The sequence below is a fragment of the Aquarana catesbeiana genome, linkage group LG04, assembly GCF_042186555.1.
Source record: "Aquarana catesbeiana isolate 2022-GZ linkage group LG04, ASM4218655v1, whole genome shotgun sequence".
Lineage (NCBI taxonomy): Eukaryota > Metazoa > Chordata > Amphibia > Anura > Ranidae > Aquarana > Aquarana catesbeiana.
This window is the reverse complement of record NC_133327.1, coordinates 568,012,708-568,035,360: the sequence shown is the minus strand read 5'-3', so window position 1 is coordinate 568,035,360 and position 22,653 is coordinate 568,012,708. Positions and strand designations below refer to the sequence as shown.

Sequence of the window (22,653 nt, the reverse complement as noted above, 5' to 3'; positions counted from 1 at the left end):
AACTTGTTGAATTCAAACTTTTTTCAAATAGTAATCTTCATTTAAACTGTGCCTATAGATAAAGGTGATATACTTGAACAGATTACACATGAAATGGACATGGTGCATTCAAATGAACAAATGCAGATTTGTCACATGGAAAAAGTAAGGACACCCCTACATTTCCACCACTTCAACTTCATAAATTTATATTCAAATCAGATTCCAGATTAGGTGGCATTGATTAGAACCTCATTTGGGAGCATGCAGGTACAACCTGTTTTATTTAAGCAAATTCAACCCTAAAGTTAACCTTTTGATGCTAAAGAAGTCTCAAAGAACCCCAGGAATTAATTGTGGGATCAGCAGGTTACTTGCTATCTACAATTAATGTTAAACTAGATGTATCTACAATGAAAAATTGTAGATTGCCCCAATTTATTATGCATGGGAGATGTGCCAGCAAAAAAAAAGTGTGGCCCAAAAAGAACTTTAGAGCAAAACTATAGTAGGCTGTTTAATATTTGGGCAAGGAGCAAGCATTCAGGAACAATGTGCTGTGGACTAATGAATCAAAACTAGAGTTGTTTGGCCATAGTGAAAGTAGATACAGTATATTAGGGAAAACAAAAGACATCATTTCATAAGGGCCTCATACCAAATGTGAAGTATGGTAGTGGAAATGTTATGGTTTGAGGCCTCAGAGTCAGATGAGAATACCAGGTCATCTCTCTGAAAGTTTAAAGTGGAATTTCACTCTCTCAATCAACGTGGACTATTTTTAATCTTAATGTGGCTAGCATTAGTAAATAGATAGGAAGGTACAGTTTTTTTTACTTGTTTTAAAATGTTTTTATCCATTTCTTCAGTTACTTTCTGGTTTCTATAAAAAAAACAAAAGTCTGGCACTACCAGAACCAGGAACAACCTTCCTCCAAAAAGGTGTGCAATATTAAACTGGAATCCATGTAGCAGCTATGTGGGAACTGAGCACCAGGAGTGGTGCTGAAACAAATTCCAGAAAAAAAAATCCCTGAAAAGTGCTAAACGGAATCACTGATGGGAGATACGGGTAGCAGGTGTGTGCACTGCGGCCCATGTAGTGAGTCTTTGCCTTGCTCTGTCATGCTGTGGGGTCGATAAATACATTGTTATTCACTGCCATTATATCGTGGCTTGACATTTTACTGCTTTTATTAAACGTACTGTTTTTTACACACCTGTTGGTAACTTTGCCTTAGTGCACACACCTGTTACCTGTATCTCCCATCAGTGATTCCGTTTAGCACTTTTCAGGGATTTCTTTTGGACTTTATCCTGTTTTCTATACCTAGGCAAACAATGCCATATATCCCTGGAGTCTTCAGGAGGGGTTTTCTCAGGTAAGAATTCCCTTATGTCTGAAATAAAGCATGGAGACATGGATGGGGGAGTTTGCTTTGAATACTAAAAATGTATGAAATAGTGGCTTTGTTTTGTGGTGTTCAGATACAGTGTAGATCCACTTTAAGATGAGACAGAAATGGATCTTTCAACATGATAACGATCCTAAGTACACTATTAAATAAACCAAGCAATAGATCCAATAGAATGGAGAAATTGTGGACTGGCCAAATGGAAGCTCGTGACAAGCTTGGTTAGCCATTAGTTTGTCATTAAGGGTTCGCTCTTTGAATGTATTTCATATGCCCAAAGACTTGAATTAGTTAATGAATGTGGTAACATTATACTTTGCAAACAATACTCAATCACAAGCAAAAAAAAATAAAATGTAAAAAAAAATGCATTTTTGCTTGCACGTGTTTGGATGATGGAAGCCAGCAGAGCTTCACGTTATTTACAAGGCTCTGGGGGAATCTCCCCCTGCAAACTGAACAGTCTATTTGCGTTTGGTAAATCAACCCCACAGAGTCCTATATACAAGAAAGTAGAGTATCCAAATGTAACAACTTATCAATTCAAAATATCTCAAACTGATAATGCAGACAGATCCTGGCTGGTGGGACAGGCTGTCAGGGTGCTGTACACCCTAAAACAGCACAGAATCCTGCCTTAGTGTTCCTCTCAAGAACCCTCAGCCTTGATGAAAGCAGTGGGCTGGTTCCTGGGAGGTGCAAACATCAACATGCCTTCATGGGTGGATGTCAGTCTGGACGAGTGGGTGTACCTAGGCAGGCTTCAATAATCAATTGCTCAGATGTAGTGACTGAAATGAATCTCGTGTCACATGCCAAAATGGTAACAAGGTACTCAATAATGTGGTAGATAATATAAAAAGGCAATCTACAACACACCGAATATCTTCCTTACTGACCAAAAGATAAATGTACCCAGAGCTTTTAGCAAATTTTTTAGCTGCTAAAAAATTCTTGCAATGCAGTTTGATACACGTTTCTTAATTTACCTTGATGGGACATGGATTACACTAGTTGGCCCGTCTTTGTATGCTGTACAGGGGTTTTCAAAAGGACAAGCCTGATACAATTGACATATTTATGTCCTCTATCTAGCTCAGATATGTGTACATATGAAAGTGACCATGGTTTTAGGATTACATTTTTGTCATTAATTATTAAAAACATTTTATTTTTTATTTACACATATTTCTCCAGCTTTGCTGCTTTTCTTTCCCCTTATGTTCAGAGTGGGACCATTCAACATAGTAGGCTGATTGGCAGTTTTATTCTTCTATGTATATTTTGTAATTATATGTGTAGCACTCTCTAGCATGTGCTAGAAGTTAGTACAGGGTGTGTTAGAATTTAGAGTAGGTAAAATATAGTTTGGCTCAGAGCGAAGTCTGAGTCATGGAATCTGGGTCAGGGTTCAGTAAGATTGAAGGCTGGATTACTCATCCTGACAGCCCTCTGGTGCCTCCCCCTGGTCTAGAAGGTTGTAGAATCTTCTAGAATTAGTGGGTGGATGTTAGGAGGAGCTGCCTTGAATCATTATGGAGCCCCAGCCAATCTTTAGAGGTAGGCTGGCAGGGGGCTGAGACCACTCCATAAATAGATATGGGCCATGCCAGCAGGGGCAGTCAGGTGGAAGATAGAGATACAGTGTTGAGGACAGTGTCAGTGGCCCTTAGGGGTACCCCCATCCAGAGGTTGGTTATAAATAGTGTATCTTCTGAATTGTCTGGCGTTGTAAGTGGGGTACCTTAAAGTTTTGTCCATGGAACAATTTTGTTTAACTTATTCATAAATGATATTGAGGTGGGTATGAATAGTTCAGTCTCTGCATTTGCTGATCATACAAAACAAAGCAGGGTAATAACTTCACAACCACATAAACCATCTTTTCAATGAGACCTTGATAAAAATAGAGGGGTGAGCAACTAGATGGCAAATTAGGTTTAATATTCAAAAATTTAAAGTAATGCATTTGGGGACTAAACATATGAATGCAAGTTACTTTTTAAGGGGACAACCTCTGGGAGAACTTATGATGGAAAAGGATCTGGGATCCCAGTAGATCACAAGTTCAGCAATAGCATGGAATGCCAAGCTGCAGCATGCAAGGCCAGCAGGCTTTTAGCATGCATTAAAAGCGTATTCACTCAGGAGATAAGACTATAATTCTACCACCTTACAAAACTCTAGTTCAGCCACATTTGGGCACCAGTCCCCAGAAAGGATGTGCTGAAACTGGAGAGAGTCCAGAGAAGAGAACAAAGCTAAGATGGGGACTGGAAGACCTTAGTTATGAGGAACAGCTACAAAAAATAAACTTATTCTCACTGGAGAAGATACGCCTAAAGTGTTACTAAACCTAAAAACATTTTTTATCTTAATGCATTGTTTTCATTAAGGTAAAAAAAAAATTCAGTCTCCCTGTGCTCCCATTTCACTGTGCATGGCTGCATCTATTCTTCACTCTTCCTCTTTACGCAGCATTCGATCAGCAGCAGGAGCCATTGGCTCTTGCTGCTGTCAATCAAATACAGTGAGGAGGAAGTGGAAAGCGGGCTTAAGTCCCGTTGTGTAAGTCTATGGAGTGCGGCTCCATATACACACAGGTCAGGAGCGCAGGGACTACACTCTCCCCATAGCCAGCGGCTGGCTTTGGTAGTCCCAAGAAGCCAAGGAGGAGCTGGGATCACCGCTGGGGACCCCAGAAGAGGAGAATCAAGGCAATACCATTGCACAGAGCAGGTAAGTATAACATGTTTGTTATTTTAATAAAAAAAAATGTTGCCTTTAGTAACACTTTAAGATAAATTATCACAATATACAAATATCTAAATGCAGTGATAGCCCATCCCTTAGGGGCGCACAGGCATGCCCCCCATCCATGGATCCGGCCCCCTAATCTACATGCAGGGCGCCAGATGCATGGATTCATGGATTCCAATAGGGGGTGTTTTTTTTTTAAGCATGTGATTAGAGCCAGAGGCTCTAATATAATAGGCTTCAAAAAGGGGTGGGCTCAGGGCACAGAGCACTGCGCTCCAAGCCCACCCAGTTGTGTGACAATAGTGAATGAATATAAAAAACAATATGGTGTAGCTGCAGCCTCCCCCAGCTGTACCCACAGGTGTGGGATCAGTGCTGGAATATGAGAAATTTATATATGGGTAAGATTGGCGCTGCTAAGTGTTACCAATGTGACAGAGTATGTTAATAAAAATCTTTGGAAGATTAAATGAAAAATAGAATGAAAAAATGAAAAAAATGAAAAAAGTGTACTATCACTTTAAGACATCATCATATAAAGTGCAAATGTGTTAAATGTGCAAACACACTTAATAAAGTGTTAAAAAAAACTGATCAATGAGTATGTGTCCAACAAGTGTCCATTTCTTTAGTGATTCCAAACTGTATAGATCAGCAAAAGAACATCAATATAACAAAAAAATCATATAGAATCCATTCAATATTAAAGTTCATAAAAAATTGTGGTAAAGTGGAAAAATTATTTTAATCGACAAATTTAGTGACTCTTCACATGTGCTCCCCCCTCAGGTCTGCACTCACCAAAGGGATGTACCCCTGCAGGGGGGCCTCACAATGGAGTCAGCTCTTTGTCCTGCGTTCCCTCTTTGATAGCCACAATCTTTCAATTTACTCACATATAGATGGATAAGAAAAAAGGGGATCACATTGTATAAATCCGTAATTAAAAGTTTATTGCATAAAAGTTTAGTAAAAAGCATTGTCACCAGTGCCAAAATGTAGTACACGATATACAACAAAATCGTCTGGGACGCCTTGCGTTCCACAGACCAGAAACTCCAAAACCAGAAGTAGCGCAGTAAAGCTGTAAGCTTCACCCTACGCATTTTGCCATGCAGATGTCATTAGGAACAGCACCACCTTCGTACACCTCATGGCCTTTATACCATGTGGTTTCCAAGCCTGCATTTGCGGGGCTGCACCGTTTCCCAAAAGTAGTTTCTGTACTACTTTTGGCAATTTCAGGGTGCAATTTCAATTGACATCTGTGTAGAAACCCGCACAGATGTCTCTGAAATCACCCCCGAAGTCGGGACTAACATGCGGGAATAAAATCGTGCGAGTTCAGCTGAACTCGCACGATTTCATTCCCGCAGTCAGTGTGAACTTGGGCTGAATCCTAGAAACATTAAACACTGAGGAAAAATGGGAGTACTTTAAAAGCATATTAAATAAACATATTATCCAGTGCATGCCAATGGGCAATAAATATAAAAGAGCTAAGGTTAAACCTGGATGGTTAAACTTTACCGTAAAAGACATAATAAAGAGAAAAAAATTGGCCTTTAAAAAATATAAAGCAGAGGGGTCATTGTCAACATTCCAACACTGCAAGTAATGCAATAAGAAGTGTAAGAGCACAATCAGGGTGGCTAAAATAGAGCACGAGAGACACAGCGGAGGAGAGTGAAAAAAATCCCAAGAAATGTTTAAAATATACTGTATTAACACTATAAAAGTGAGGTCTGAGCATATTGGCCCCATAAAGGATGATAAAGGGAAGTTGGTTACAAATGACAAGAAGGCAACTGCACTAAATGTATTCTAGGGATGAGCCGAACACCCCTCGGTTTGGTTTGCAGCAGAACATGCGAACATGCAAAAAGTTTGTTCGAACACAGTTAAAGTCTATGAGACATGAATGTAAAAAATCAAAAGTGCTAATTTTAAAGGCTTATATGCAAGTTATTGCCATCAATGCAGAAATAGTTTTAAAAATGGCCATTTTTTTGGGAGCAGTGATTTTAATAATGCTTAAAGTGAAACAATAAAAATAAATATTCCTTTAAATATCGTACCAGGGGGGTGTCTATAGTATGCCTGTAAAGTGTCGTTTTCCGTGTTTAGAACGATAACACCACAGTAAAATTACATTTCTAAAGGAAAAAAAGTGATTCAACACTGCTTTCGGCTGTAATGTATTGTCGGGTCCCGGCAATATAGATGAAAATCATTGAGAAAAACGGCATGTGTTCCCCCCCCAGCCCATTACCAGACTCTTTGGGTCTGGTATGGGTATTAAGGGGAACCCTGCACCCAAATTTTTTTTTAAAATGGTGTGGGGGGGCCCAGGCACTATATACTCTGAACAGAAGTATATATACTATATACTATATATATACTATATACTACCACATATACTCTGTAGAAAATTAGGCCTTAGGTGTTGGTGGTACCAGAACACAGTAAGCCCTCACAGTTACTCTTGGTGGGCGCAGGAATGGGCCCTGCTGTGAAATATTAGATCATAAATTGTAATTACATGCCCCTGTTAAACAGGGACAGAAAAATTGGGCCCTTGGGCAGTGGTGGTGCCTATTGTGTACACCACCAGAAAAGTAGTAGCAACTGTACTAGGGCTACAAAGTATTGTGTACTGTGTAAACCACCAGAAAAGTAGTAGCAACTGCACTATGGTTGCACTGTATTGTGTACACCACCAGAAGTGTAGTAGCAACTGCACTACGGCTGCAATGTATTGTGTACTGTGTACAACACCACAAAAGTAGTAGAAAAATGCACTACGGCTGCACTGTATTGTGTACTGTGTACACCACCAGAAAAGTAGTAGCAACTGCACTACGGCTGCACTGTATTGTGTACTGTGTACACCACCAGAAAAGTTGTAGCAACTGGACTACGGCTGCACTGTATTGTGTACTGTGTACACCACCAGAAAACTAGTAGCAAATGCACTGCAGATGCACTGTATTGTGTACACCACCAGAAAAGTAGTAGCAACTGGACTATGGCTGCACTGTATTGTGTACTGTGTACACCACCAGAAAAGTAGTAGCAAATGCACTGCAGCTGCATTGTATTGTGTACTGTGTACACCACCAGAAAAGTAGTAGCAAATGCACTGCGGCTGCACTGTATTGTGTACTGTGTACACCACCAGAAAAGTAATAGCAACTTCACTGTCTTGTGTACTGTGTACACCACCAGAAATGTGCACTGTATTGTGTACTGTGTACATCACCAGACAAGTAATAGCAACTGCACTGTCTTGCGTACTGTGTACACCACCAGAAATGTGCACTGTATTGTGTACTGTGTACATCACCAGACAAGTAGTAGCAACTGCACTACGGCAGCACTGTATTGTGTACCGTGTACACTACCAGAAGTATAGTAAAAACAGTACACAACGGAATGCACTGTAGATATAGGCTACACTGGATGCAGAGTATATATATATATATATATATATATATATATATATATATATATATATATATTAATACACCGCCTGAAGTATATCAGAAATAGTACACCACGGAATGCACTGAAGATATAGGCTACACTGGATGCAGAGTATATATATATATATATATATATATATATATATATATATATATATATATATATATACACTAGACTGTGTATATATATATATATATATATATATATATATATATATATATATATATAGAGTAATACACCGCCTGAAGGCTTTCCGCGGCGCTTGAATTTGCGAATGCCCCATAATGTTCGTTCTTGGGCGAACGGGCGAGCACCCGATGTTCGAGTCGAACTTATATTCGACCCGAACATCAAGCTCATCCCTAAGGCATTAAGGCATTCTTGTCCTCAGTTTTTACAAAGGAAAAGGAGGGGTATAACAACCATAGGTATTTTGTTAGTAACACATCACAGGAAGTACCTTTGTGGCTAACAGAAGCTGGTGTCCGAAATAGACTAGAAAATCTTAACACATATAATTTACCAGGACCAGATAGCTTACACCCAAGAGTCCTCAAAGAACTCAGTCAGGTTATAGGCAGGAATGGCACCAGCTGATTGGTGAGGGGCCAACGCTGTACCAATATTAAAAAAATAGCCCAAAAAAGAAATACCTGGGAACTACAGACCAGTCAGTCTATCATTGTTAATATGTAAACTATTGGAGGGGATGATAAGGGATTATCTCCAAGAATTTGCTGATGAAAACAGTTTTATTAGTAGTAAATAGCATAGATTTATGAAAGGTCGTTCTTGCCAAACCAATCTGTTTACATTCTACAAGGAGGTGAGCTGCCATCTAGATAAGGGAAGACTGGTGGATGTGGTGTATCTAGATTTTGAAAAAGCATTTGATACAGTTTCCCATAAATGCTTAATTTACAAACAGATGTCTGTAGGCATGGACCACAGGGTATGTACATGAGTAGAAAACTGGTTACAGGGGCGTGTTCAAAGGGTGGTGATAAACAGCCAGTACTCAAAATGGTCTGGAGTGGTAAGTGGGGTACCCCAAGGCTCTGTCCTGGGACCAATTCTCTTTAATTTATGCATAAATGACATTCGTATAATGAGGTTGGTATACATAAATAGTTCAATCTCAGTGTTTGCTGAAAATACAAAGCTAAGTAGGGCAATAACTTTACAGCAAGATATAGAAACCTTACAAGAAGACCTCAATAAAATAGTGGGGTGGGCAACTACATGGCAAATGAGGTTTAATGTTGAAAAATGTAAAGTAATGCATTAGGGTGCTAAAAACATGAATGCAAGTTACTCGCTACGGGGAGAACCTCTGGGGTAATCTAGAATAGAAAAAGATCTGGTGGTCCTAATAGATCACAGACTCAGTAATGGCATGCAATGCCAAGCTGCAACAAGAAAAGCTAGCAGAACATTAGCATGCATAAAAAAGGGAATTTACTCAAGAGATAAAACTATAATCCTGCCACTTCATAAAACTGGTTCAGCCATATCTGGAGTATGCCATCCAGTTCTGATCACCAATCCTCAGGAGGGAGGTGTGGGAACTGGAGAGTCCAGAGAAGGGCAACAAAGTTAAAAGGACTGCAAGACCCCAGTTGTGAGTGCGATATACAGTACATACACCACAATGGTGATTCTAGCATAGGGATTAAACTGTTCAGTCTCAAGGAGTGCAAGAAGACACGGGCCACTTATTGAAATTGGAGGAGAAATGGTTTAACCTTAATCTGCGTAGGAGGTTTTTCACTGTCAGGGCGGTAAGGATGTGGAATTCACTTCCACAATTGGTGGTGTCAGTGGGAAGTTTTAAAAAACTCTTGGAAGGGTATCTTAGCACAGTATAACACAGTAAACAGGAATACAGTAAATTATTTTTGACATGAACACACACCCACACAGGTTGAACTGGATAGTCTGGTGTCTTTATTCAACCTTACCAACTATGTAGCTATGTAGGTAACTCCCTTCCACGGTGGGGAGTGTTGATAATTAAAAAGAAAAGATTTAAGAGTGGCCACCAATTCCCATACGGTGATATTCAGAATGGTGTGAAGCAATGTGGTGGGAACAATCTTAGCCCGGTTTTTGCTTGTAACCCCTTCAGCCCCGGAAGGATTTTCCCCCTTCCTGACCAGAGCACTTTTTTGCGATTCCACACAGCGCCGCTTTAACTGACAATTGCGTGGTCGTGCAACGTTGTACCCAAACAAAATTGAAGTCCTTTTTTTCCCACAAATAGAGCTTTCTTTTGGTGGTATTTGATTACCTCTGCAGTTTTTATTTTTTGCGCTATAAACAAAAAAAGAGCGCCAATTTTGAAAAAAAGTTTAGGCCAATATGTAGTCTTCTACATATTTTTGGTAAGCGTATATTGATTGGTTTGCGCAAAATTTATAGCGTCTACAAAATAGGGGATAGTTTTTTTGCTTTTTTTATTATTATATTTTTTCTTAGTAATGGTGGCGATCTGCGATTTTTATCATGACTGCGACATTACGGCGGACACATCGGACACTTTAGACGCTGTTTTGGGACCATTGTCATTTATACAGTGATCAGTGCTATAAAAATGCACTAATTACTGTGCAAATGACAGTGGCAGTGAAGGGGTTAACCACTAGGGGGCGATGAAGGGGTTAAGTGTGACCTAGGGAGTGATTCTAACTGTGGGGGGGTGGGCTTCAACACACATGACAGCGATCTCTGCTCTCCATGACAGAGAGCAGTGATCTCTGTCATGACACTAGGCAGAACAGGGAAATGCTTTGTTTACAAAGGCATCTCCCCTTTCTACCTCTCCGTGACATGATCGCGGGCACCCGGCGGACATCGAGTCCACAGGATTTGCGGTCACGGAGAACGTGGCGCGCGCGGAGCCGCTTCTTATAGGGGACGTACCTGTTCGCCCTTTTGCCCACCCGTGCCATTCTGCCAACGTATATTGTCGTGCAGCGGTCGGGAAGCGGTTAAACAGTTATCTCCCCCCTTTTCCCCATAGCATTGTGTACTTGTTGAATTTCATCTTAATGCTGGCTTTTTCAGATAGGAGTGATTGCAAGCCCCATATGCATTTTGGCATCTATCAAACTAGAAACTCTGAGATCCACAAAGAGCGCCAGTACTTAAAGCGGAGTTCCGCTTAAAAAAAAAATTAAAAGTCAGCAGCTACAAATACTGCAGCTGCTGACTTTTAAAAATCGGACACTTACCTGTCCCTGGGTCCAGCAATGCGGGGGATTGAAGCCCCACTCATTTCCCCCTACGCTCAGTGGCGCCAGCACTGTAACTGTGGGCACCCGGCTGTGGCTTCACAGCCGGGCACCCACTGCGCATGCGCGGGCCACGCCCTGTGCCGTGACTGGCTGCGCAATCATCTAGGACCTGTGACGTGTCCCAGATGATTGCCTAGAGGGAGGGGGAAGAGCTGATCTCCCTTCCTGTGCCGAGGGAAGTGACGTCAGGAGCCCAGGACCCCCTAGCAACAGGCATTAAGAGGTGAGTAAAAAAACTTTTCTCCAAATGTTTTTTTTTTTTTTTTTTTTATCTTTTATGCTCATTAATTGATTTTTTTTTTTTTTTGGGTGGAACTCCGCTTTAACCACTTCACTACCCGCCCATAGTCAAATGACGGCCTCAGATGGGATCTCCCATCCTGGGTGGCCGTCATATGATGTCCTGGGCTTCCCGGCCTTCTAGGGGGCGCTCGCGCGCCCGTGGCATTGCTCGGGACCCGGTGCGTGTGCCCGGCGGCCGCGATTGCTGCGGGGCACCCGCGATTGCCCGTTAACCGAGCAGGACCGTGGATCTGTGTGTGTATACACACAGATCCACGTCCTGTCAGTTGAGAGGAGACCAATCTGTGTTCCCAGTACAGAGGAACACCGATCGGTCTCCTCCCCTAGTGAGTCCCCTCCCCCTACAGTTAGAATCACTCCCCTAGGAAACATAATTAACCCCTCGTGTCCCCCTAGTGGTTTACTCCTTCCCTGCCTGTCACATTTTTACAGTAATCAATGCAATTTTATAGCATTGATCGCTGTATAAATGTGAATGGTCCCAAAAATGTGTCAAAAGTGTCCGATGTGTCAGCCATAATGTCGCAGTCACGAAAAAAATCGCAGATCGCCGATATTACTAGTAAAAAAATAAATAAATATATATATTTTTTAAATGCCATAAATCTATCCCGTATTTTGTAGACGCTATAACTTTTGCGCAAACCAATCAATATATGCTTATTGCAATTTTTTTTACCAAAAATATATAGAAGAATACGTATCGGCCTAAACTAAGGAAAACATTTTTTTTTTTTTTTTTAAATTGGGATATTTATTATAGCAAAAAGTAAAAGATATTGTGTTTTTTTCAAAATTGTCGCTCTTCTTTTGTTTATAGCGCAAAAAATAAAAACCGCAGAGGTGATCAAATACCACCAAAAGAAAGCTCTATTTGTGGGGAAAAAAGGACGTCAATTTTGTTTGGGTACAATGTCGCACGACCGCGCAATTGTCGTTTAAAGTGCGACAGCGCTGAAAACTAAAAATTGGTCTGGGAAGGAAGGGGGTGAAAATGCCCTGTATTGAAGCAGTTAATTGCATGAATTTGGAACACCAACCATAATCTGACAGTAGTTCAGGCCATCTCTTATGCCTGACATGGCTTAAGGATCATTGTTCATTTGGTAGCCTTATTGACATTGTGTGATGCACATGCACACTTTATCTTGCAAAGGGGCCAGTAATAATTTTACGAACTCTGCCAATGGCTGATCAGCGTTACTATGAAAGGAATATGTAATTTGTATCCAACTTAAATTTGCCAGTACTGTCTCTTCTAGCCTCTACAGGAAAAGTATGTATTTGTATCAATACAAACAATATATTTTTGTCTCAGTTTATATATACTGAGCTAAGGAAACAGGTGAAAAAAAAGACATGGATTATGGATAAACAGATAGGTTGGTGGATAAAGTAACACCAGGATTATACAGTAGAGGACTGTAAAGATTCCTCAAGCTAGACCGATTACTCTACATACACATATATCACTTTAAGTCTTAGAAATACGATTACAGGACAGGCATGATCAAGATTTGAAAGATCTGATTGTACAAGGAGAATAAAAAAATGTAATCTTTGATATGAAGATATTTCAAGAGGAAGCAAATGAGACCTTCTATCCTGGCAGGAGTAGATCGTCTTTGCACTTTTCCATAAAGATGTCCCAAGCTGACCCATACTTGCTGATGCAGCCCTTTTAGAACAGCATCTTCCATCCTGACCATTTTTTTTTTGTGGATATTTGTTGCAAACGTCAGGAATAACTTATTCATTAATGAAATGTAAGTTAAAAACTACCTTGTCTTGATCGGTTTGTGTAAGGGCACCTTAACATGTATCAAGAGATAAATTACATTGTAAAACAATGATCACTGTAGCAATCTATAATCTGTAACAATTAAAAAAGGTCATTGCACTGCTGCACATGCCATATTCTGGTGAGCTAAGTGTGTTTAAACATAACCAGAGGGGTCTGGACTGTATTCGATTCAGAGGTACATAACTAGAAGGTCAAATTAAAAACATCTGTCAACCAAAAATGGACCTTCCCATTTCAAACTATTGCTGTGTTACTTAATTTCTTCTCTGTGTCATTTAAGGACAAGGTACTTTCCATTATTACACAACCATGTTTTCAACGACCTATCTACCTCTTTACTTGCTGGTTTAGTTTACTCATATGATAATGTTCAGCAGAAGCACAATTAACTGTTCTGTTAGAAAATGGAGTACCAAATTATTTTTAGATGCATTACTAATTTTGTGTTTAGATTTAGCAGCATAGCCTCAAACCATTACAAAATGAGAAAATACTGTTTTGTCAAGGGGACAACATTGTTCGGGGGTCCTCAATTAGATACTTTAAATAACTAACTGAAAGAAGAGTCAAATACAATAAAAAAAAAAAAAAAATCAGTTGAATTGGCATTATATCACTGATGAACACACTTGGACATGTACTGTTGGCAGGTGATGCTAGGAAGTGTTCTATTTATAGGGGATTTTATGATCATGTGTACATAATATATATCTAATCAAAGGTAAATGCACCTGGTTTTACATGGGATCTTCAAGCTAATAGCAGCTATAACAGTCAACTCTTCTGGGAAGGCTGTACACAAGGTTTAGGAGTGTATCTATGGGAATGCTTGACCATTCTTCCAAAACCGCATTGGTGAGGTCAGGCACTGATGTGGACCAGAATGCCTGGCTTGCAGTCTGCGCTCCAATTCACCCCAAAGGTGTTCTATCGGGTTGAGGTCAGGACTTTGTGCACTGGCCCAAAGCACCTTGCTTTGTGCACTGGTCCAAATCATTTGGTGGAGGGGGGATTATGGTGTGGGGTTGTTTTTCAGGGGTTGAGATTGGCCCCTTTGTTCCAGTGAAGGGAACTCCTAAAGTGTCAGCATACCAAGACAATTTCATGCTCCCAACTTTGTGGGAATAGTTTGGGGATGGCCCCTTCCTGTTCAACATGACTGCACACCAGTGCACAAAGTAAGGTCCATAAAGACATGGATGAGCGAGTTTGGGGTGGAGGAACTTGACAGGCCTGCACAAAGTACTGACCTCAACCCAATAGAACACCTTTGGGATGAATTAGAGCGGAGACTGCAAGCCAGGCCTTCTTGTAGTTAATTTGTTTATATACAGTCTGTGTATCCAATGTGCAAGTCCATGTGCTTCTCATTTCCAGACACTCCAAATAAAGCTGTGCAATCTGTATACTGCCTCTCAATCATCCCAGTGACCAAGATAACTCACCTGAAAATATGGACCCTTTACAAGAATAGGCGGGTCTATCAGTGCTCTGGGTTGGGTTTTAAATTCCTATATTTCACTCCTCCAGTCTCCTCCAGTGTCACAGGACCTTTAGAGACAACCCACCTGGCCAAAAGGAACTGATCCCCCAAAGCGATTAAACTCTTCCACTTCTCTCCAATAATTATTCCATTACAGATCAGACAGAGAAGAAATCATACATAATGTAATCCAGTTTATTTATGTAAAAAATAAAAGTAAATTGCACACACAGAGATGGAATATACAGTCTGAGCTGGTGTGTTGTTCCCTTTCCTGTTAATGGAATGTACCATGCTCACCAATCAGCAAAAGTGACGAACGGTAATCAAGCTCTGCTCAATGCATTTCATAAATTAATGTCATCAGGATCAGTACTACTCAATATCACTGTATTTTTTGCATTTATATTGATTTGATTTAAAGCATTACCTTGTCATTTGCATTTATATTCATTTAGCACTTTGCAAACAGAGTTTCACTGCAAACTGTTTTCTTTGTAACTCTTTGGTCTGCAAGCACTTAGAACTACTTTATAGGATAACTCCACTTTCATGGTTAAAAAATAGCAAATGAAAAAAAAAAATAACAATATAGCATATGCAATTGTGACACATGTCAGTTTGTAACTGAATGTTATTAAAATTACCTTTCCCTTTCAATCTGCAGCTCTGTAATTTTCTGTAAAGTGCAATGCAATATGGCAGTGTTCTGTATACAGAATGTGTACAGAACTCCCCCCAGAAACATTTCCTGCTTGTGTGATTGGCCCACTGATTTTCCCAGAAGTCTGCACTAAGATACAAGTCAGATTTTTGGCTTCCCTTGCAACGCAAATGTCATTTTTGGTGAGATACTCCTGATATTAAATCACATCTAAAGGGAAGCAGACCCTGCATTTTTCCTCATTAGAGCCCCGATTCTGCAGCAGCTAATTGATAAATATGAAACCACTCCCATTAGACTCACTCGGCACAGAGGCACAGAGGAACAAACAGTGATTTCTTCAGAATAACAAAAGCTAGGAATCTGCAACAAAGTTTGGTAAAATCCTTGCAATCACCCAGCCAGAGTGGATTTTGTTTCTCAAAAAAGAGGAGTTACCTTTTAAGGTTAACCTACACTGGTTATCCCTGACATACTGCTGCACTTTGCACGCTGTACTGTTAATAATATAGCTCTTAATGCTGCACTCTATAAGATATACTGCCCATTGTGCAAATATTTACTAGTTGCTACAGTGCCTTGAAAAAGTATTAATACCCCTTGAAATTTTCCACACTTCATCATGTTACAACCAAAAAGGGAAATGTATTTTATTGGGATTTTATGTGACAGACCAACACAAAGTGGCACATGATTGTGAAGTGGAAGGAAAATGATAAATGGATTTTCAAATTGTTTACAAATAAATATTCAGCCCCCCCCGAGTCAATACTTTGCAGAACCACCTTTCATTGCAATTACAGCTGCAAGTCTTTTTTGGGAATGTCTCTACCAGCTTTGCACATCTAGAGAGTGACATTTTTGCCCATTATCTTTGCAAAATAGCTAAAGCTCTGTCAGATTGGATGGGGAGTGTTTGTGAACAGCAATTTTTAAGTCTTGCCCCAGATTCTCAATTGGATTTAGGTCTGGACTTTGACTGGGCCATTCTAACATGTGAATATGCTTTGATCTGATCTTCTAGCACGTTGTCCTGCTGGAAGGTGAAAATAAAGTCTTTTGCAGACTCTAACATGTTTTCTTCTAAGATTGCCCTGTATTTGGCTCCATCCATCTTCCCATCAACTCTGACCAGCTTCCCTGTCCCTGCTGAAGAAAAGCATCCCCACAACATGATGCTGCCACCACCATGTTTCACGGTGGGGATGGTGTGTTCAGGGTAATGTGCAGTGTTAGTTTTCCACCACACATAGCGTTTTGCTTTTAGGCAAAAAAGTAAAAATTTTCTGACCAGACCACCTTCTTCCACATGTTTGCTCTGTCCCCCACATGGCTTCTCGCAAACGGGACTTTTTATGGCTTTCTTTCAACAATGGATTTCTTCTTGCCACTCTTCCATAAAGGCCAGATTTGTGGAGTGCATAACTAATATTTGTCCTGTGGACAGATTCTCCAACCTGAGCTGTGGATTTTTGCAGCTCCTTTAGAGTTACTATGAGCCTCTTGGCTGCTTCTCTGATTAATGCTGTCCTTGCCCGGCCTGTCAGTTTAGGTGGACGGCCATGTCTTGGTAGATTTGCAGTTGTCCACTTTTGGATGATGGATTGAACAGTGCTCTGTGAGATGTTCAAAGCTTGGAATATTTTTTTATAACCTAACCCTGCTTTAAACTTCTTCACAACTTTATCCCTGACCTGTCTGGTGTGTTCCTTGGCCTTCGTGATGTGGTTTGTTCACTAAGATTCTCTAACAAACCTCTGAGGGCTTCACAGAACAGCTGTATTTATACTGAGATTAAATTACGCAAAGATGGACTCTATTTGCTAATTAGGTGACTTCCGAAGGCAATTGGTTCCACTAAATTTTAGTTAGGGGTATCAGAGTAAAGGGGGCTGAATACAAATGCATGCCACACTTTTCACATATTTAATTTGTAAAAAAAAAATTAAAACCATTTATCATTTTCCTTCGACTTCACAATGATGTGCCACTTGGTGTTGGTCTATCATGTAAAATCTCAATAAAATACATTTATGTTTTTGGTTGTAACATGACAAAAAGTGGACAATTTCAAGAGGTATGAATACTTTTTCAAGGTACTGTAAGTAGTCCCTAACTTTTTTGTCTGTCTAGGTTTTTATTGGTGTTACAAAACACTTGTGCTCCATTCACAAAATATTTATTAGTTGTAATTTTAAGTAAAATTGAAATGACTTGACTTACATGAAATTACTAACTCTGTAATTGTTCCATCTGAATTGTTTTAGTTTTTATACTAAAACCTACTAATAAATTCAATATCATGTTTTGAAGCATTTACAGATGGTCATAAGATAGGACCCAAAAAAGGCAGTGATAGGTAAGGATGCAAAAAGTTTAAAAGGAGATCTATGGATTCGAGGCTAGTGGAAAGTTGCCCTGTGTTTGAGTAAAATGTGTTTTAATAAACTGAGCAGACACCAAGTAAGTAATATTAGACCCAACGAGCCCATTTTTTTTTTCAAATTTAGGTACTGAGTTAGTCAATTTTGCCAGTATTTTTCATATATCACCGTTTTAGCTATACTTAAGCAAAGTGGGTAGTTTTCATGTCTTTTCTAAGATCTAATGCATAGCTAATTTAAAGATTCAAAATGGGACAGTTACCGCCACAGGTTTCTCGTTCAGCAGGGCTTTTGCTTGGTGCCTCATAAGGGTTGAGAGCCATCCCAACTATTCCAGCTTTCCTTAGGCTTAGAAAACTAGTTAGTTCTATGTCCATATTCTGTGTTCAGAAAGCATATGAAAAAAAAATCCATTATAATTTGTCCTGATAAATTTTAGTGATAGTGTTCACTCAATTACTCATAGTTATTTGAAATCATATACCATGAATTTTATCAACCCAGTTCAAATACCAATACAAAAAAGTACAATGCAAATAAATATTTAAATTAGAGTGAATATACAAACAAAACACCAAAAATCAATTTTGTTGTGAGTCCATAAATCTGCAGTGATAATCTTGTGTGATCATTGAAAAATCCTTCACCACTTGCGAAAAAATCCACATTACGCCCAATGTGCTCAAATAGAAAAACCTGCTCACCAGATATCCATGACCTCTTTACTTAAAAAAGGTCTGTATGCACTTTTGGGATATCCTAGGATGGATAATGCTGAGGAATTTATGGTAATCTTCTAAGCTACAGTATCCCCTCCACCACGTTCCCGGGATGAAAAACAAATGGAGAACCAATAGCGTAATATTGATTTTATTAAAAATTGTAGTATACAAAAAATTACCTTTTTACTTTTATTTGTGCCTTTTCCCGGCACTGGGGATGAATGCAAGATAGCTGGTGGGGGCCGTACACCACTGAGCTCACCCTGAGACCGGCGGCGTTCCAATACTCCTCGAGAGACAAACAGGAAGCTCGGACCCAAGTGGTGACGTGACCGGAAGTGCGCGTTTCCTGATGACGTAGCAATCACGAAACGTACATCGAGGCGCACTTCCGGTCACATCACATCCGGGTCCGAGCTTCCGGTTTGTCTCTCGAGGGGAGTGGAACGCACGCCGGTCTCAGCGTGGGCTCAGCGGTGTACGGCCCCCACCAGCTATCTTGCAGCTATCTTGCATTCATCCCCAGTTTCGGGACAAGGCACAAATAAATGTAAGCAGGCAATTGTTGGTAGACTACAGTTTTTAAAAAAAGCAATATTATCCTATTGGTTCTCCATTTGTTTTTCTTCCCGGGAACGTGTTGGAGAGGAGACTGTAGCTTAGAAGATCACCATAAATTCCTCAGCATTATCCATCCTAGGATCTCCCAAAAGCACATACAGACCTTCTTTTTAAGTCTGTATATGGTTTCAAATAACTATGAGTAATTAATTGAGTGAACACTCATGAGTGGTCCCATCACTAAAATTTATTGCACAGTAGTAACTCTACACTTTGGGGAGCAGCTCTATAGTTACTTACTACTAATATATTTTTTTTTGGCACGAGGTAGCTTTATATATTTTTTATAATTTGTACTGAGACAGAAATTATTTTGAAATCCAAAATTTTACAGTTGTTACAGTCACCCAAAATATAGATACCTGTCTGTGGACAACCATCCAATGCCTGGCACACACGATGCGATTATCGGAGGAACGATCGTCCGTTTTTTTATGTCATGTGTTGTAGTGTACTTGTATTGCATTTTCGAACGACAACTGTACTAATTAAAGGAAAATCATACGATCCGGTATCGCCCAAATTTTTTTTCGTGCATGTCCGATCAAATAATATCAGGTGAACTGTAAAAAATAATGCGTTATTTTCAAAATTGTCGCTCTTTTTTTGTTTATAGCGCAAAAAATAAAAACTGCAGAGGTGATCAAATACCACCAAAAGAAAGCTCTATTTGTGGGAAAAACGGACGTCAATTTTGTTTGGGTGCAATGTCGCACGACCGCGCAAAATCGCAAAAAGTTCTCTGGTCAGGAAGGGGGTAAAATCTTCCGGGGCTGAAGCGGTTAAGGTGTTAGGTCAGAACAAAAAAACAAAACAAAACATATCTACAGAGCTACAATGATTTGTTTTAAACTTTCTCTGTTTTACCTCCAAAGGTGCTTATGTCTGTGTGTATTTTTTTTTTTTTTTGTTCTTTCTTCTTTCACTGTTGGTTCAGCAGTGACTCAGCTTGTCTGCTCGTGGTGTTGTTTACAATGCAGGGATGGGCTACTGACGGATTATAAAACGAAGAAAAATTTTTTTACAGCAGAGTTTCCTTGACGCGGTGGAACATTTTGTGCTGCAGCAGATCATTACCTTACACTTTCTCTACCCAATAAAAGAACTAAATATTGATGACAAATAAGGTTAAAGTATATGTAGGGCCAATTACATTAATATCATATAAGCTTTAACATTTTAATGTGATGATAAATATTTTTAAAAATGCAGCTTTCATAAAAATAATACCAGGTGACCTTTCCATGAAAGTCAGGCACTCCCTGTTACAGGAAGACAATGCTCTTTACACATTATGCAGGCATGATCCACTGTTGTCACCCTAGGGAACTTTTCCTGACAAGTGCTATGCAGCCATTACTGTAGTGTATGACGCAGGAAGAGGTTGTAGGAAATCAGCAGCATTGCACGGCAATGAAGGATGAAAAAAGGTGAAAACAAGTATTTCCATCTACCGACCACTCACAGAAGATATACTGTGAACGGAACGCAGGTGCAGCTTGCTTCCAGGTTTGGGGTGCGCATGTGCCCGCCCGCACCGACCCGTGCTGTGATTGGACAAAGCATGAGCTTGGCAGTAGATTTCAGCCAATGATTTTTGCTGAAACCTGCTGATCAGCTTTGTCCAATCACACGCAAAGTTCTGTGTTTTTACAAACAGACAGAACTCTGTGTACAGAGAACAATGATCTGGTTCTTCTCCCTAAAAATAAGGGAGAAAAAACAGCCAGATCAGTAAGTAAAAGCATCACACATTACACTTGTTAGGCACACAGTTAACCACTTAATTGCCCCTTAATGTTAACCCTTCCCAGCTAGTGTTATTAGTACTGTGTACAATATTATCACAGATCACTGTATTAGTGTCACTAGCGACATCAGTGTCAGTTAGTCAGTGACCCTCCCAGCAAGAGTCTGTTATCGCCTGATTGTCCGCCACGCTATCACAGTTAAGTCGGTAAACACCGCCACACCGCCATTCCAGTTTAGCATCTAGAGCTGCATAAATTCCAGTATACATACCATAATGTGTGAACGCTATAACTTTCACCAAAACCAATATAAACTTATTGGGATTTTTTTTTTTTTTTACCAAAGACATGTAGCAGAATATATTTTGGCCTACATTTATAAAGAAATTAGATTTATTAATTTTTTTTATTGGATATGTTTTATAACAGAATGTAGAAAATATTGCTTTTTTTTTTTAAATGTTTGGCCTTTTTAATTTATAAAACAAAAATAAAAACCCAGTAGTGATCTAACACCACCAAAAGAAAGCTCTAGTTGTGTGGAAAAAAAATTATATAAATGTAATTAGCGTACAGTGTTGCATGACTGCATAATTGGCAGTTGAAGTAGCACAGTGCTGAATAGTAAAAAAATGGTCTTGTCTGGTCACGAAGGGGTAAAACCTTCCCGTGGTCAAGAAATAAAAAAAAAGGTAAATTGTTTATGACAGTGCTTTAGCAAGCAAAATTTCATTCAGTTAGGGTTTCATCTATTTTAGCAGTTAAAATGTTCAGCGCATTGTATCTACCTAGAGTTGTCTGTGTGGTTACAATTACATTTTACTGTGACTATCAAAGCAAATGGTAAAGAGTATCACGCTGCCTCTCACTGTCATATAGTGCTAGGGGCAGAGGGTAAACTCCAAGTAATACAGTAGCAGTTATTGCACAGAAGGGAAATATCAACTTCTACAGAAAGGAGGTGTCTGTGAAAAAATGGAATAGAGCAAAATTTGGGTCTGGAGAAAATGTCATAAAAGGACTGAGCTCAGAAATTGTTGTAAGAACCTTCAAATCTTTAATCTTAGGTAAAGCAGAATTATTATAATTTAAAGAACTCTGCTACATATTATTTACAACTAAACATAACATGACCTCAGCGTCATTTTACAAAGACATACTATACATCCCTTGCTTAAAAGAAAATATCTAAAAATGCTTATCACACAAGATTTACAACTGAACACAATTAGGGTTCATTTATACTTGCTTTGACTTTAACACATATTAAAGCGCCTAGCACTTCAACATGCTTCTTTTTATGTGTTTTTGATGCTTTGGTGATGCAGAGGTACCCCCACTCAGCAGATCCCCAGTTCATTAATATCCCTGTTCAGCAGATCCCCAGTTTATTAGTACCCTCATTCAGCAGATCCCCTGCTCAGTAGTACCCCCAGCTCTGCTTATGCCCCACTCAGTAGTACCCCCAGCTTTGCTGATCCCTAAGTCAGTAGTAACCCACAGCTCTGCTGATCCCCCACTCGGTAGTAACCCACAGCTCTGCTGATCTCCCACTCAGTAGTAACCCACAGCTCTGCTGATCCCCCACTCAGTAGTAACCCACATCTCTACTGATCCCCCACTCAGTAGTAACCCACAGCTCTGCTGATCCCCCACTCAGTAGTAACCCACAGCTCTGCTGATCCCCCACTCAGTAGTAACCCACAGCTCTGCTGATCCCCCACTTAGTAGTAACCCACAGCTCTGCTGATCCTTTGGTTTGCTCAACTCCCACTATATTGCTCCCACGCTGCTCACCATGCATGACATCTGCTAGTTTCTCCTGCTCTGGTCCTCTAAACTCTGCCAATCTTCTGCTGCCCATCCTCTCTCTCTGGTCCCCACTCATCTTCTGCTATGGCGTTTCCATGTTACACACCATATGTGCTGTGTGCTAGTTGCTCTGCTCCAGTCTACACATGAACTGGATTTGACTGCTGATCACG

The 22,653-nt window shown here is 39.9% G+C and overlaps 1 long non-coding RNA gene across 11 annotated transcripts in view; it reads right to left on the bottom strand.

Moving 5' to 3' along the window:
• Positions 1 to 22,653, bottom strand: part of LOC141140654 (uncharacterized) — a 905,916-nt gene that overhangs the window by 223,317 nt on the left and 659,946 nt on the right. The window contains exon 8 of one of the 11 annotated variants that reach the window (XR_012243966.1): positions 19,280 to 19,480. The exons of the other annotated variants lie outside the window; for them this stretch is intronic. This is a non-coding gene — a long non-coding RNA (uncharacterized lncRNA). The remainder of the gene's footprint in view (positions 1 to 19,279; positions 19,481 to 22,653) is intronic. 11 annotated transcript variants of the gene reach the window in all.